The 16,476-nt window shown below is 42.4% G+C and overlaps 1 protein-coding gene across 1 annotated transcript in view; it reads left to right on the top strand.

Annotated features, from left to right (window-relative positions):
• The window catches only part of CACNA2D2 (calcium voltage-gated channel auxiliary subunit alpha2delta 2), a 442,652-nt gene that overhangs the window by 39,883 nt on the left and 386,293 nt on the right, over nucleotides 1–16,476 (top strand). The window lies entirely within an intron of this gene.

Genomic DNA, 16,476 nt, shown 5'->3' on the forward strand with positions numbered 1-16,476 from the left:
TCAACAATAGGCATTTTTGAGTATTTACTCTATTTTAAGGCTGAGTGCTAGGAATACAAAGAAAGGCAAAAACGTGCTTCCATGCTCTCAAGGAGCCTGCCATCTCCTTGGGGAGATAACATGTAAATAATAATGTACATAAAGGATAAATACAGTATGAATGGGAAGTAATGTCAAAAGAAGAATATACTGAAGGAAGGGGGGATAATATTTGTACTTTCTCAGTCAAGGGATGCTAACATTATGTTTAATTCCTCAAAATGTTTGGACATTATATACAAGGGTAAGGATTTGGAACCACGTATCTAGTCCAACCCTCTCATTTTGCAGATAGCTCATTTATGTTATTTAAAGGCTTTCATAATTTACCCCTCCTAACTTTCTAGTCTTCTTATACTTTTCTCCCTGCCATTTTCTTTGATCTGGTAACACTAGCCTCTTGGCTTTTACACAACCAAGACACTGCTTCTTGATTCCAGGCATTTTTTCTGACTGTCCCCCATGCCTGAAATGCCCTCCCTTCTCAAATCTACCTTCAGACTTCCTGGCTTCCTTTAAGTACTGAGTAAAATCCTACTTTGTACGAGAAGCCTTCCCCAATCCTTCTTAATTCCAGTGCCTTCCCTCTGTTAATTATTTCCTATTTATTTTGTATGAACTGTATATATATATATATATATGTATATATTCATAAATACATATGTGTATATGTGAGTATAGTTTGCATGTTGTTTCCCCCATTAAACTGTAAGCTCTTTGAGGGCAGGGATTATCTTTTGCCTCTTTTTATATCCCCAGTGTTCAACAGAGTTCCTGGCACATAGTAGGCACTTAATAAATGCTTATTGATTGATTGGTTGAAGACCAAAGTGGTTGAAAATCTTGCCCAAAATCCAAAAAAAGTAAAGAACAGGGTCATGATCTAAACCCTAGGCCTCTGGCACTAAACTTCATGCATTCCTCACCATAGTAGGCTGTTTCTTTAACCCTCTGATTATCTTCTGCCTCTCCCGTTGCCCAACATTGGCTTCATCTACAGTCTATCTAACCTCTGCTTCCTTCTTTTATTAATTAATTATATGATTCATCAAACATTTATTAAGAACTTATGTGCAAAGATAAAGAAGGCATAGTTCTTGGTCTCAAGGAGATTTTAACCAAGTAGGGAAACAGATATATGATATATCCAGTTCTTTGTGTATCTGTGGTCCCTAGTTTGGCCCCTGTGCAATGAAAAAGAAACTACTGTTGGGCTTAAATCCAGGCTTTGCTCTTTAACTTACTAGTTCTGTGACCTTGAACAAGTCATTTCAACTCTGAGTTGAGTAAGATAAGCAGAGGAGCCCTGGGCAGGGCAGGGTAGGGCAACATCTTCCCCTCCCCCTCCCCCCACCGAAAACAGCCAGTCCTGCTTCTATCAAAACATTCCTAGCCATCATTTGGGGAAGTGACTCCTGTGGAGAGGGGCCCACCCATCCCCACCAACTGGCCCACACAGGGCAGGTAATCCAGCTTAGCTGAAGCAACAAGGCATTCTGAGGGAACAGACAAATCAGACCACCACTACCTTGACCACCATCTCCCCTCAGATTCTACAGGGGACAGCCCAGGGCCCTGAGCCCAAGAGCTTTAGGAATCACAGCCTCTATGGAGATTCAGCCTGGCAATTGCCCCTATGAGTGCTGTAGCCACAGCTACTAAGGACCAAAAAAAAGAGAGTTCTTGCCAACAAAATCCTTGGCATTGTCGAATGGTTCAACCTCAGAAACTGATAGGATTTTATCAGAGGAGGCATTAATGTCTGCTTTGCTGTTGCACCCCTAAAGACGCAGACTCTCTTTTATAACAGAGCTGAAACCTACCTCCTTAATTAGAATGTGAGCTCCTGGAGATACAGGACTGTCTGTTCTATCTGTACTCCCAGTACTTTGCACATAGTAAGTGCCTCATAAGTGCTTCATTCATCTATTAGTTCTGGGCCTCAGTTTCACCATCTATAAAATGGGGGTTGGGTCAGATGGTCTTTGAGGTCCTTTCCAGCTCTGTCCTATAGGGTCCTACTATCATTACTGGTACCTAGTGTTGGAGATTCCAACAGTGATTAGAAGCCAGCTAAGCAAAACAAAATCATGGGGCCATAATTAAAAAATTTCAAAGGGAACGATTTCTACGTTAAACATATCCTTCTGCTTTAGCCTATAAATTCCATGACATCAGGAACCCTGTCTTATCGAAACTCCATATATTCCTTAGTACCCAGCCAAGTACTCTGCGAGCATAAATGCTTGACCCTTTGGTGGCTCATTATCTCCAAAACACCTTCCACCCCACCAGTCTCACTTCTCATACATATTTAGCTTATTTCAGTTTATGTATATTAGTTCATGCTGTTTCCCCTACCTGAGATGCCCTCTCCCCTCTTAATCTCCACCTATTAAAAGCTGTAATGGGAACAGTGCTAATTGTGTGGTAGGGTACTTCATTCTCCATACTTAAGTGTCCTTACCTATAAAATGAGGGGACCAGACTAGATGAACCAAGAGATTCTTTCCTGAGTCTCCCCATTCTTCAAGTTCTAGCCTATTCCCCCTCCTCCATTTCTTCGGTGGAAAGAGTGACAAATTTGGGGACAGAGGGAGGGTCAAGGATTGAATCCCAGCCCTGTTGCTTACTCCCTGTGAATTGGAGAAAGTCACTTAACTTCTCTGCGTCTGTTTCTTTATCAATAAAATCAGGGGTTTGGACTGACCTTTAAGGTTACTTCTAGCTTTAAACCTATCCTCTTTTGAGGTTCCCCCTAATTGGACAGCCCATAGTGATCCTTCTCTTTTTTGAGCTCTCCTTGTTCTATGTGCAAGCCTTCTTTTGGGTAACCCATTCAAGTAAGGCCCTTGAACTTTCTTGATCGAGCTTGGCTGTCTTTCTCTTCTTGTCTTATTGCATGACCCTAAAGAGAGGGATGGGCCTAAAGGACATAACTAATGAATGACTGTTCATTGATTTTCAGGGCACAGATTCTTAGAGTAGGGAAATAGTCTGTTGTTTTGATTGAGCATATGGTTTCCACAAACTCAGAGGAGATGGGGGGGATGAAAGAGAGTAATTGTCCAGAGTCCAAGGAAGGTTTCTTTAATCATGTATAAGTAGATGTCTCCCATTTCTACATATCCATATCTCATATATCTCTTAAGCTATAGTCTCCTATCACCAACTTGTCTATTGGACACCTATACCTGGATGTCCCATGGGCATATAAAATTTAGCGTGTTAAAGTAGAACTCATTTTCTTTTCCTCCCCTTTCTAAAATCCCTATTTGTTTTGAGGGTACTACCCTCCTTCCAGTCTCCCAGGTTCACAATCTCAGTGATTTCACCCCACATAGCCAATCAGTTGCCAAATCTTTTCATTTCCACTTCTATAACATCCCACATTGGTCCCATTCTCTCCACTTACATAGTCTCTGCCTTATAGTGTCAGACCCACATCACCTCTACACTGGACTATTGCAATAGCCTCCTATCACCTATCACCAGGGTTATTGCAATAGACTCCATCTTGGTAGATCTGCTTCCAGTTTCTCCCCCTTCAATCCATCCTCCCCACAGCTGCCAAGATAATTTCCCTAAAGCACAGCTCATTTACCTGCTAAGAACCATTAGTGGTTCTGTGTTCCCTCTGATAAAATATAAACTCCACTGTTTGACATTTGAGGCCCTTTGAACCAACTCCCAGCCCACATTTCCAGACTTATATCTCTCTCCTACATGTACTATAGACACTAACCTAACTGGCCTACTACCTTTTTTCTATACATTTTGTTTCCTATCTCCATGACTTTACATAGACTGTGCCCTATTCCTTGAATTCTCTTTTCCCCAACCTCTATCTCTTAGAATCCATAGCTTCTTTCTAGAACAGTTCAAGTACCACCTCTCACGCAGGCCTTTCTTAATTTCTCAAATTACCAATTCATTTCTCCCTTCAAAATTATTTTATATTTCCTTTGCATATACTTTATACTTACAACTCTTTGTTATATCCCAAGTAGAATGTAAGCCCCTTGAGGGCAGGGGTTTTTTTTCATTGTTTTCTTTTTATGTCAAGTGTCATGTCATTCATTCTTTCATTCTCCCAGTAACCCAGAAGATGCTTAATAAATGCTTGTTAAATCGAATTGGATCAGTCCAGAGAAGGGGACCCAGTTAAGCCCTGACCTTTCAAGTCAATATTTCATATTTTTGTTTGGCACTTACTTAATACATGTTCTCATTCATGCATCCTGAATTCCAATTGTACTTTTTGCACATACCACTCCTTTGGCTCTTATCTTTTATTACTTCATTTTCATTATTTGAATATTTCAATATTTTCACATAGATGATGAGATTGACACACACATTGCCAGAGCTAGTTTAGAGTTTGGGAGGCTTCAAAAGAAAGCATGGGAGAAAAGAGATATTAGACTGCCTACCAAACTGAAGGTCTACAGAGCCATTGTGCTGACCTCCTTATTGTATGCCTGTGAAAAATGGACAGAAACCATAGACAGTGCCATAGCAGGAAACTGAATCACTTGGATTCGAACTGTCTTGGGGAGATTCTGAAGATCTCCTGGCAAGATAAGGTCCCGGACACTGAGGTCCTCTCTCCAACCACATTGTCAAACATTCCAACTCTACTGCAAGAGAGCACAACTGTGATGGACTGGCCACATAATCTGAATGCCAAACATACATTTACCTAAAAGACTATTTTACAGAGAATTCATGTAAGGCAAGAGTTCACACAGAGGTCAGAAAAAGTGGTACAAGAACATTCTCAAGGTCTCTCGAGCTTTGGTATTGATTGTGAGACATGGGAGCTGCTGGCACAGGACCGCCCAGCTTGCCATGCCAGCATCAGAGAAGATGCTATGCTCTATGAGCAAAGCAGAATTGCAGTAGCTCAAAGGAAATGTGAGATGTGCATATTTAGAGATGTCTCCATCCCAAATGTTCAGATGGACTATTTGTACATGACCTGTGGTAGAGCCTTTTGAGCTCATGTTAATCTGATCGGCCACAGTTGAACACACCATACCCTGACCCCAACATTATGATGTCATTTTGGTCTTCTTCGAGTATAAAAGATGAACGACAACAACAGTAAGCCTCATTTCCTATACAGTACTTTACATAGGGTGATGAAATATAGTAATAAGCAACATTTGCATAGTATTTTAACATTTGCAAAGCTTTTTACATCCATGGTTTTATTTGAGACTTAACAGTGGCTCTGTGAGATAAGTACCACAGGTACCATTGCCCCATACAGATGAGGAAATTAAGGCTGGAGGTGAGGAGTTGATTGGACGTGGGCAGACAAACAAGTGTCAGAAGGTAGGGGATCTGTGTCCAGGTCTCCCTATCTCAACGTCCAGCCAGATGTCCATTAAGCTGCTGCTGTAGGCCTCTTCAATAGACTCTAGGTGAAGATGATGATGGTTCTGCTTTTTGGATGCACTGATCAAGGTCTCTGCAGGCTTGGAGCAAAGAGGGGTCTTCGAGGTTATCGGTTCAATCACAGCATTTCACAGATGAGGCCCAGAAAGGGAAGCGATTTGTCTAATTGCAAGGATCAGCGAGATCATTCTAATGCAATTCAGCTTCCCAAGCTGGTACCTTATCCACTATGCTGCTTATTGGAGGCTGAGCTACTCTCTTTCGGCTTGACATTGAACTCTGTGTGCTTCACAGAACAGGCCTCCAGAAATGTTTGATGATGCCCCTGCTGTGTGTAGGCCCTGGGCATGGAAGTGAGTTCATTCCTTTGGTCTGGACCTGGGTTTTCATCTCAATGCAGAGAATTCCCAGTGTGGAAACCACCCTCATTCAGATCAGCAACTTATCTGTAACTTGTGATCTTGGAAGGTGGTCGGGGGGGGGGGGGCACTGAGAGCTTAAGCAACTTGCTCCAGGATTCCCAGCAATCTGTGTCTCCCTGACTCCAAGACTGGACTTTAATCTCCACTTTACCATATTGTCTTTCTTCTTATTCTTATTATTCAGAACTGCTTTTCATATATAGCTCTTTAGAGTTTATAGAGTAGTTTACCTTCATTATATCACTAGATCCTTATAGCAGCCATGAAGGGAAAGTAGATTAGTGATCAGTGGATCATTTTACAGGTGAGGAAACTTGGGTCCGTGTAGTAACTTGCATAAAGTCATGCAAATAGTAAGTGGTAAAGTGGGAGAGTCAAACTCAGGGCTCCCCAAGCCCAGCATTCTTTCCACTTCCCCCCCTCTATCTCCTCATGAAGTAATGTGGCCTATTAGGTTGTTAAGGGGATGGGCACCCAGAACCTCTTTGGATTGAAGGAAACAAGTGTTGAGTATTGGTACTTAAAGATGGCTAAAAGATTTCTCTGGGTGTCTTTACAGGTTTATTATAGACAGAAATTCTGGAAATTAATTCCTATAACTTGTCCCTCCCTACCTCCATTTCTATCCCTAATGCAAAGAACTACATTCTATGCTTGAAGCTTCTACATCCTTAGGCCAGAGATGTTGAATGGGAGGGGTGGTAAAGGTTTGACCATGTTATGTGGTTTCCCCCTCTCGAGACTCACTTCAGGTTCACCCACATTAGAGAAGAATGACAGGCCTAAGTTGCATGGGGAGATCCAGGACAGAGGTGGGAAGGGGTTAATGATGTCTTCTGGCTCAGGAGAACCTTGGGAAAGAAGCCCTGCCCTGTAGCTTCTGCTAATAAGGCTGGCCCCTCACCAAAGGAAGGCAGCTGCTGTTCCTAGAAGAGTGCTTAGAAAAATTACATTTCTGTTTCCGCTGACGGTACCTCTTTGGACCCCCCTTCCCCCTTCCTGGTTCTTGGCCTGTGCCAGGGTCTGGCACCAAACCCCTTCTCCTGGTAGCCTGTTTGCCTCAGCAGTGGGGAAGCCTGGCCGTAACTCAAAGCATGGCCTCCCTCACAGTCTTGCTATGACATCATTTGAGCATTTCTATCTGGAGGAAAGAAGAAGGGTGGAGGGGTGACTCCAGAGGGGAAGGGAGTTGGAGACTCCAGAGGCCATTAAGCTGGGTAATTTACATGCCTCTCAATCTTGTGCCTGGGGAAATATATTTCACAGGTAATTTCCAGTCTGTTGGCGTATGGAAGAAGCCATTACTCTAAATGGAAAAGGGCTGGTGACGTCATAAGAGACCACATAAAGGATGGGTGTTTGTTGTCTAAAAGAAAGAGCTGCACCCACCCAGACTGGTCTCCATGGACACCCAGGAAATCAAAATAGAACATCAGGGGCTAATGTGTAGGGACCAGTGGGGCATTCATTCATTCATTCATTCATTCAAAAACACTGTCTGCATGCAGCCCTAGTAAGTGTTTGGATGGATGAATATGGGCAGCTAGGGGGGAAGTGGATAGAGTGCCAGGCCTTGGGTAAGGAGGACCCAAGTTCAAATCTGGCCTTAGACATTTACTAGCTGTGTGACCATAGGCAAGTCACTTAACCCTGTATGCCTTAGTTTCCTCATCTGTAAAATGGGCTGGAGAAGGAAATGGCAAAGTACTCCAGTATCTTTGCTAAAAATGGGGTTATGAAAAGTCAAACACGACTGAAAATGACCAAACAACAACAATAAAATGGGTGAATATGAGGCCTTCTGTTGGGTGCAGAAGAGAGAAGGAAATTCTTGGCCTTGCGCAGCTTCTAGTCTAGGCAAAGGGATCTGACAGGTACATACAACCATAATACAAAGCAAAATGTGGTCTGACCCTTCATTTGACAGTTGAGGAAATTAAGGCCTAGACCAGGGTGGGAAACCTGCAACCTTGAGGCCACAGGAGTGAGGCCTTTTGACTGAGTCTTTTGGTGTTTTAGGCTCATAACAGACTTCCACTTAATATTTTCATTCTATCCCTTCCTCTGAACTGACAGTGGAGAAATAACATTGGATGCAGAGTCCATTGGCTGTGGGTTACTTGCTGTCTCTGCTATTCTGTACCCTTGGACTAATATCTTCTCCTCTCTAAGCCTCAATTTCCCCATCTATCAAATGAGGGGGGTATACTAGATGCCCTCTATAATCCCTGCTGTCTCTGACATTTTGTGGTTCTGGCTCATTTGATACCTGTGAGAGTAGTGCATATATTATTTATAATAATTATAGCTCATGTTTCTATAGAGCTTTACAGTTTACAAGGTGTTTCCCTCACCACAATTCTGTGAGGCATGCAGTACAGGCTTTATCATCTGCATTTTTGCAAATCAGAGAACTGAGGCTCAGGGAGGGTAAGTAAAATGAGTAAATGTAATTAGCAATTAGCAAATTACAATTAATAAATGACAGAGCTGGGATTCCAACCTGAACCTTCAGACTCTGAGTCCAACCCTTTTTCTGCTATTCTAAAATATGCATATTTTATTCCTCAGAGAACTTAAGGGAAAATGAATTGCCCACAGCCACACAATTAGTGGTAGAGGATCTAGGCCTCTTAAACCCTGTTTCAAGCTCTTCTCACTTTTTTATACTGCTGTGACCTCTAAAGACCTCTTTTCCCTACTCTCCCCCCCTCCCCCCCCCCCCACACATTGATTACATACTTCCAGAAATGTGGAACAACTCCCTGCAAAAGCATGCATCTATCTATCTATCAAATAGTGGAGCTCTCTAGGGCATTTAAAGATGGCTGCCCAAGAAGTCGTAGATAGAAAGCCCACCATGAAGTCAGCAATACCTGGTCTTAAGTCTCATTTCAGACATACAAGCTGTGTGACCCTGGGCAAATCACTCAACCTTTCGGTATTCCAGGCAACTGTCTAAGGCTATGAATTTTAGAGCAGTGGTTGATTTGCATTGATAGTGAAATTCATATCACTGAAAGCTCCTGATATCAATGAAATCACAGGTCTGGTGTAATGAATGAATAGGTGAAGATTCTCCCTACAGACATTCCGGCTACATAAAACTTTCTCTAGACAAAGTTGTGTAAAGCAAAGCATACTTAGAATACAGACAGACTTTCACCAAGTTCCTGGCACATTGTATAAAGGCTTTTGAGGGTCCTTGCTCCTGGATGATTTTTTTTCATTGGAGGGGGGAAGGTAGGGTAGTCCACATTGACTGGGTTCTCCAGTATTCCAGTTTCCAACATGTAGCTATGAAGACTTCTGTCCTTGAGAGTAATCAGAGAATAGAAGGCATCTATAGAAGATGAGTTAGTCAGCTTCCTCAAAAGAGGTTGAATAAAGTGCCCTTTTCTAGCATACCACTACTTGAGTCAAGGTTTGGGGGCCAGAGATTGGAGTATTCCCTGTTTTAAGTGCCACTCTCTTTCTGATCTTGAGATTCTTTCAAAACCTCTCTTGGCTTCTACATCTCCATTCACAAAATCATGACCCCTACACTCCCTTGGTCCTTTATCTTAGGAATGTATCAAAGGTGAATCCTTTTGCAAGTTACTGCTGTTATTTCTGGATTTATTTGGGGTTTGGGGGAAAGGCACCCTAAGAGATCCCATTAAAGGTAGCAGTATAGAAAAGGGTGAAAAGTCCAGGACTTGAGAGCTGGGAGGAGACTCCTAGGAGAAGGGATTCTTGCCTAAGACATGGTTAATTTATATGAGTTTAATAAGTTTCTGAGGGGCTATCTGCATGTCAAGTGCCAGAATAAGAAAGAAATATATTAAATAAATAGTCTTTTCTTCTTTTGTAGTTAGAAAGGAAGAAGTAGATGTTATATATAGGACGTGAAAGAAAGGCTTGTTACGTGGGTTGAACATTTTTTATTAATAATTTTTTTACATCACCTTTATTTCCAAATCTCATTCTCCCAACTTCTCTCCCCAGAGAGCCATGTAACAAAGAGTAGAAAAAAGCAGTTAAGCAAAACAAATGTATCAACAAGTCTGCCAGTATTTATAGTATTCCTCACCCATAGTCCTCCATGTCTGCAAAGGAGGGAGGGAGGGGCATTTTCTTGTTTTTCATCTTTGAGGACAAGATTGATCATTCTGACTACATAGGGCTATTGTTGTTGGGGGTTTTTTTGGTTGTTGTTCTTTCTATTTACATTGCTGTAGTAACTGTGTAGATTGTTTCCCTTGTTCTGCTTACTTCACTTTGCATCAGTTCCTATAAATCTTCCACTGTATCCCTGTATTCTTCATTTTCATCACTTCCTGCAAAACAGTCATATTCTATTTAATTTTGTACTATCATTTGTTCAGCTATTCCCTTCAATTAATAGGGACTGCTTTTGTCACAATACAAAGCTGATCTAATGTGCCTCTCTCTTTTAGGGATTTTGTTATATTGAGTCTCCAGGGGTGGTTCCAATGAACAACAGCAACAATAATAATAAATAGCTGGCATTTATATAGTACTTTAAAGTTTGCAAAGTACTTTGCATGTATTATCTCATTTGATATTACCACAACCCTGAGAGGTGGGCACTATAGGTCTTATCCACACTTTACAGAGGTTCAGAAGGTTAAGGGGCTTTCCTAGTGTCACAGAGCTGATGCCAAAATCATGATTTGTCATCTTTCTGATGCCACATCAGGCACTCTACTCACTATGCCTCCTGCCTCCTCAAGTATAGTGAACCATCCCCACAACACAGAAAACTGCATTTTCCTCAGGCTTTATGGTCCCCTGTGACCAGCTGGGTGGAGTGGTAAAGAGCCCTGGGCTGGCAATCAGGAAAGCTGGGCTCTGGTCCCAGTTGTACCACTGACTTAGCAAAATTGTGAGTCCCACTGGGCAGTGATTATGCCTTAAGTCTTACACCTGGACTGCCTTCTAAAGACTTGCTTCAGCTGCCACTGCTATAGAAACTGTTCTTCCTAAAGTCACTAATGGCCTCTTATCAGAACCAATGGCATTTTTTTCCTGTCCCCATCCTCATTCACTTCTTTGCAGCATTTAACACAGTTCATCATCTGCTCCTGAATATACTCCCCTCTCTTAACTTCCATGACCCTGTATTCCCTTGGTTCTCTTTCCTCTCTGACCTTTCCTACTCTTTCTTCCCTGTTGGCTTCTTATCTTTCTTCTTTTCTTAAAACATGGGTATCCCCCAACACTCTTCAATTCTGCCCTTCTTTCTCTGTCTTCTATCTGATCTAATTTATTCCCAGGGCTTCCGTCATCAAGTCTATGCAGATAACTCTTCTGTCTACTTATACTGTATATCTAGCCAAATTTATGTTTCTGTCTCTATCTAGAGATAGATAGATTCCTATATTTATTATATATGTATGTATAATATGTACACACAATCTAATATATCTATAGCTATTTAATATCAATATATCTATATAATGTATTATATGTAGATCATGATAGATATCTGTATATATCTATATGAATATATTCTATTAGATATTTGTATGTAAATGTTATATACACAGATATAATATAGACATATAGATGGCCATCTCCCTGAATTCCAGTCCTAGTTCTTCAGCTGTCCCCTAGACACCTCCACCTAAACTGTCCCCTGGACACCTCCACCTAAATGTCCTCCTGGCCTTTTAAACATAAACTTAAAATGTGCAAAATGAGCAAGATGCATGACCTAGGCAGCTATGTGGTATGGTGGGTCCGTGCTGGCCTGTCAAGGAGTCAAGGAGACCTGAGTTCAAATCTAGCCTTAGCCACTTATTAATTTTGTGACTCTGGGTGAATCAAACTTCTGTCTGCCTCCATTTTCTCAACAATAAAATAGGAATCATTATATCATCTGATTCCCAGGGTCATTGTGAGGATCAAATGAGACAATATTTGTAAAACGCTTAGCACAATGCCTGGTATATAGTAGGCGCTTAATACTTATTCCCAACCCTGCTCGTCCCCCTAACTCCCCTCTTTCTGTTGACAATATCTTCCTCCTCCTAGTCCTCCGTGCTTGAATGCTTCATGCCTCGATGTACCTCTGTTTTCATCTCTTTAAACTGAGGGGGTGGGTTAGATGGTCTCTCAGGTCCTTTCTAGCTCTGGTATTCTAGTATTTATTTGAGACTTCCTGATTGATATTCTTTCATTGAGCCTCAGTAGTGTCATCTGAGCAAGGCGGAGCCTCCCCATCCTGTCCTCCCCCTTAGGGTTCATGATAGGGGGAACAGGGCATTATAAAGAGAACAATCAGTCCAGGAAGCAGGGTACCACTGCTTCAGTCCGGTGACCACAACTTGTGACTCTGTAGCCTTGGACAGGTTAGTTCATTTGCCTGAGACTCGGGATACTCTTCTGTATAAAAATCAAATCAGATCCATAGGGATGGGTGGGATGACCTCCATGGTCCTTTTTAAGCTCCATTGTTCTAGACCCTAAGGTCAATCTCATCTCTAATGTTTTATGATCCTTTGAGGACCCAAGGAAAGAGTGGATGGGAAGTTACTCAATTGGAATGGGCCCGAAAGTCCCCGAGTATTGTTCCCCTGTATTGTGTTTGTCTTCTTCTGAATCCTTGAGGTTTGAATGAATGTAGTTCCCCACATTGATGCCTGCCTGTGTCCCTGGCCTTTCCCTGGAATCCAGAATCAGGGAGAGGGAGGGAGAGGGAGAATGTAATCCCATGTCAGGTTTGTTTTTTGAAATGGCTGCTGGAGCCCTGTCCTTTTGTAAAAGACAGCTTCTGCTGCCTTGGCTTGCTCTCTCCTCCTACTTCCTGGAACAAGTACTGGGCTCGGATGATCCCCCTCTGCCCTCCTGGGAGAACCATGAATTATGCAAGGGATAAACACAAAATCCTGCACTGTCTGTCATTACATCATAAAGCTTAATAATTCATGGACCAGAAGTGTCTGTGAAGTAGGGCTGGGGAGTGGCAGGGGGAGGGGGCTTCCTGAGGGCTATCTCAGTGTGGGAAACAGAGAAGTGAGCAGCTGCTTTTTGCCACTTCCCATCTTCCACCAGCCCAGGCTCCCTGGTGGTACTCGGTGGTACAGGGATAAGGAACCCAGGCAGTAGAACTAAGTGGAAGCCTTCCTGCCCCCTATTCCCCTCTGCCTCGTTTGAGGCCCTTATTACTTCTTCCTTAGGCTCTTGTAATAACAGCCTCCTAAGCTGGCTCCATGCTTCCAGACTCTTCCTCTCTAAACCATTCTGTGAGAGTATACCGATTAATCTTCCTAAAGGCACCATGATGACTGTGTCACTCCCCTGCCTGAAAATATTCAGTGGCTTCCCATTGCCTGGAAGATAAAACACAAACCCTTTGCCTGGCAGCTGAGGCCCTCCACAATCTGGCCATAACCTCACTTTCCAGTCTTACTTAACATAGGTCTAGAATTTCAGAGCTTAGAAGGAGCCTTAGAGGTTCTCTAGTCTAACCTCTTCATTTTGTAGGCAGGGAAATTAAGGTCCATAGAAGGGAAGGGACTCACCTAACATGCCACAAGTTGGACGTGGCAGAAGGGATTCTCAAACTCATCTCTTCTCACCCTGTTAGACTTTTGTTTGTTATTATTCAATCTCTTCGGTCATGTCTGACTCTCCGTGACCCGATATGGGGTTTTCTTGGCAAAAATACCGGAGTGGTTTGCCATTTCCTTCTCCAGCTCATTTTACAGATGAGAAAACTGAGGCAAAGTTAAGTGACTTGCCCAGGGTTACACAGCTAGTAAGTGTCTGAGGTCAGATTTGAACTCAGGTCCTCCTGACTCTGAGTCACCTAGTGGCTTTCTGTTATACTACTTGTCCTCATGTATTTGTGCTCCAGCCAAACTGGACAACTAAGTATTTGCTGTTTCTATGAAAGTATCCATATCCTCCTAATTTCAATCATGCCATCTTCTCTACATAGAATGCTCTCTGTATCACTTCCAATCCATCCTTCAAGGTCCAGATCAAATGCCGCCTCTTCCTAAAAACCTGTTCCTGTTCCTTTCCAGCTGAAAATGATTTCTCCCTTGAGCTGATCTCATGGCACTTCTTTATTATCCCTTTAAGGTACTGACCATATTGTGATTTTTATACTAGTTTACCTGTGTACCTTCTTCACTATTAGGGACTCAAAGGAAGAGGCCTTAGATAGATGTCAGAACTAGAAGGAGATTAGGAGATTGTTGAGCTTAAACTCCTCATTTTATGGAGAAAAAACATGAGGCCTCCAAAAAGCATGTGTTGTATCCAAAGTCAGAAAGTAGGATAGCAGCAGAGACAGGATTAGAATCCAAGTTGCCGCCCCTTAGTTCAGGGCTCCTCCTGATGGATCATACTTAGTCTTCATGTGTTTTCTCTCTCCTCCATCAGCTCTAGGTATTAGAAGTATGTTTTCCCTTCCTCTCCATTTGTCCAAGTCTTCTCCATCTTTCAAGCTGCTCCTCCACAAAGCTTTCTGTGATCCTCCCAGCCCACATTCATCTCTTCCTTCTATGAGCTGCTGAGGTCCTTTTCCATCCTGTACCTTATCCCACAGCATTTTTTCTTTGGAATAGTCTCTTCCTCTGTCTGGGCCTGATTTCCCCTCTGTAAAAAGAGAAGTTGAACCAGACATTACCAAAGGTGGCCTTCACACACTTTACATATTTATTGTTTTTTTTATTGGCATCTTAAAAATATCACTGTCCCTTTCCAGTGACCTGCCATTTCCACCCATATAAAACCCCCCATTGGAACAGAGAAGTATGGTTAATCAAAACAGAGAAACATTGTTACCGCCTGTTGGAAGTTCTGCACCTATTGTGAGTCCAACACTCTTCTTCTGAGGTATTGGGAGTCATATTCCATTGTCAGTCCTCCAAAGTCATGATGTAAGGTCACTGCTTACATTAGTGTTCTTATTTCTGCTGCTGTTATTCCCCTTTATATTATTGTAGTCATTGTGTAAAGTGCTCTCCTGTTCTACTCACTTAACTCTGTATCAGTTCATAAATGTCTTCCAGGGCTTTTCTGAATTCTTCATAGATGGTGTTTCTTACAGCACAATAATTTTTTCAGTTAGATTCATATAACACAGTTTATTCAGACACTCTGCAATTGATGGACACAGCTTCTAGTCTTTGGTTAACACACACACACATGCACATGCACGTACACACATATACACACACACAAGGTATTGCAATAATTATGTTGGTATCTGTAAAACTTTCTTTGTTCTCTGCCTTGAATCATCTTGAGGTAGTGATTCTGGTAGTGATTTTATTGAGGCCAGTACAGTTTATTGACTTTCCTAGTATGGTTTCAAGTTATTTTCTAGAATAGTAATACCAATTCATAGCTCCACCAACAATGCAGTAAGACGAATAATTTATATTCTTATCAAACTGAACTTCTGTTTCCCAATCTGGTCCTTCCTTCTTCTGCCTCTAAGTAGGATCTTCCTTGTGGCAGGAATACCCTTTCTCCTCATCTGTGCCATTAAAAGCCTCTTCTTTCTTCAAGACACAACTCAAGTGCCACCTCCACCATGTAGCCTTCCCAGACTCCCTCCCCCCAACTTAAGGTGTCCCTCTTCTTTCTTAGGTTTTCCCAGATCATTGTCACCAACTCTCTTTGCCCCATTTCATTCTACTTTGAAGCTTATTTCTTTATTTCCATGTTCTGTCCCTTCCCCTGCCTCTGAAAACCATTAAGTTCCTTGAAGGCAGGCATTTTTTCATCTTTATCATTTCAATCTCCAGCAGTGGTGATAGGAGCATAGTGGGCCCCACACATAGTAGGTATTTAGTACATGTCTGTGGAGTTGAATTGAAGGGCCTTTCTAGCCCTGAACATCCTGTGGTTTTCTTTCTTTCTTTCCCTCTCTGGCCTCTCCCTTCCTCTCCTACTGTCAACCTTTTGTGAGTAAATATTAGGCTGAAACCAGGAGACCTAATTAAGGTGAGATGACTGTGCACAGGCCGTATGTGACTGGAGTCAGACCACTAGAGCAGCTCTGCTTTGTGAGCCAATTAGGAGAAAAAATTCTGCTACCAGCAAAAAAAAGAAGAAAAAGGAGGGACAGCACAATAATTAATAACCTCATTAAGGAGTGTTCTTTGGGCTGTATCCTGACATTCATGAATTAGAGGAAGAGGTTATTGGACAAATAAACTCATAAGCAGAGATTCTTTTCTTCATGATCCAGTTGCTAGGGTGGATTTCCTTTAATAAATGGGCAGATCTCATGCACATGTGTCCTGAAATGTGCTTGGAGGCCGGGTCCCCGTGAGGGCAGCATGGCACAAGGGAAAGAGTGCTAGCTCTAGAGTGAAAGGATCTAGGTGTAGATCCCACCTCTGATGCTTACTGCTACCTGTATGATCTTGGGCAAATCATTTAAGCTCTGTGGGCCTCAGTTTCTTCACCTGTAAAATGAGTGGACCAGACTAGATGGCTTCTGAATGACCTTCCAGTTCTTGGTCTATGATCCTATACTCTTGGAGGATAGGGACAGGAAATAGGGTTGAGGAGCCACAGAGGAGACAAAGACTAGGGTGTGTGTGTGTGTGTGTGTGTGTGTGTGTGTGTGTGTGTGTGTGTG

The sequence above is a fragment of the Petaurus breviceps genome, unplaced genomic scaffold, assembly GCF_028583685.1.
Source record: "Petaurus breviceps papuanus isolate PSGF00001 unplaced genomic scaffold, PetGlider_PUasm1.0 227, whole genome shotgun sequence".
NCBI lineage: Eukaryota > Metazoa > Chordata > Mammalia > Diprotodontia > Petauridae > Petaurus > Petaurus breviceps.